A 1007-nucleotide genomic window follows, 5' to 3' on the forward strand; every position below is an offset into this window, starting at 1 on the left:
GTGAGAAAGAAGATCAGGTATATAGTTACCCATCACCTGTGAGGCAGAGGGAAGATGTCCCAGTGACACCCACACCACCAGTGGAAAGCTTTGTGGAATGAAGAACGTTTCCAGCCCCACAGTATCCAAATGCTCTTCCATATCAGGGTCACCTTTGTAAATTTCCATCCAAGGAAAGTTAATTCAAAACTGGTAATTTTTCTGTGTGTTCCAGTCTCAAATGAAAGGCAGCCCGAACTAGCTAGTCTTTGTTTTTCTTGTCTTTATCAGTACTAAGACTGGTAGCTGTCCTTCAGACTGTGGGCCTTGTACCATCCCCAACTCCCACCAAGAGACAGGGCTTCTCTGTGTACACCTGGCTTGAACTCACAGAGATCCACTTGCCTCTGCCTCCCGAGTACTGGGATTAAAGACAAGCACCGCTATGTCCAGCTGTGGATAGTTACCTTTCTTGGAAAGTAAAGATAGCACTAAAAACCAGTCATAGTGCCCCACACTTTAAATCCTGCTCTCAGGAGGCAGAAGCTGGTGGATCTCTGTGAGTTCTAAGCCAGTCAGGATTACATAATGAGACAGGGTCTCAAATATATATATATATATATATATATATATATACATATATATATATATATATATATATATATCTTAAAAAAACTGTTAAATTTTGTGTGGCAGTGAACATCTGAAATCCTAGCACCTGGGAAGTGGAGATGATAGGAGCAGAAACTGAAGTGTTATCTTTAGTACAAGGTGAGTTAAGAGGCTAGCCTGGACAACATGAGCTCCTGATCTGAAAAACAAAAAAACAAACCAGTAAAAAAAGAGGGATAGAATGAGAAACTATTGGCAAGCACATTCAAAGTTGGGGCCTCACAGGGCTCCTCACCTCTGACCCCGCATTTTACCGGGCTGAGCTGCTCAAATTATGACTGAATTCTGTAGTGAAATCAGTCTCTTTCTTCCCTCCAAACCAAGATGCATATAATAACTGCAACAGAGTCAAATCT

The sequence above is a fragment of the Microtus oregoni genome, unplaced genomic scaffold (assembly GCF_018167655.1).
Source record: "Microtus oregoni isolate MIOR12 unplaced genomic scaffold, Mior012 000015F_ref0000493, whole genome shotgun sequence".
In the NCBI taxonomy this organism is placed as follows: Eukaryota; Metazoa; Chordata; class Mammalia; order Rodentia; family Cricetidae; genus Microtus; species Microtus oregoni.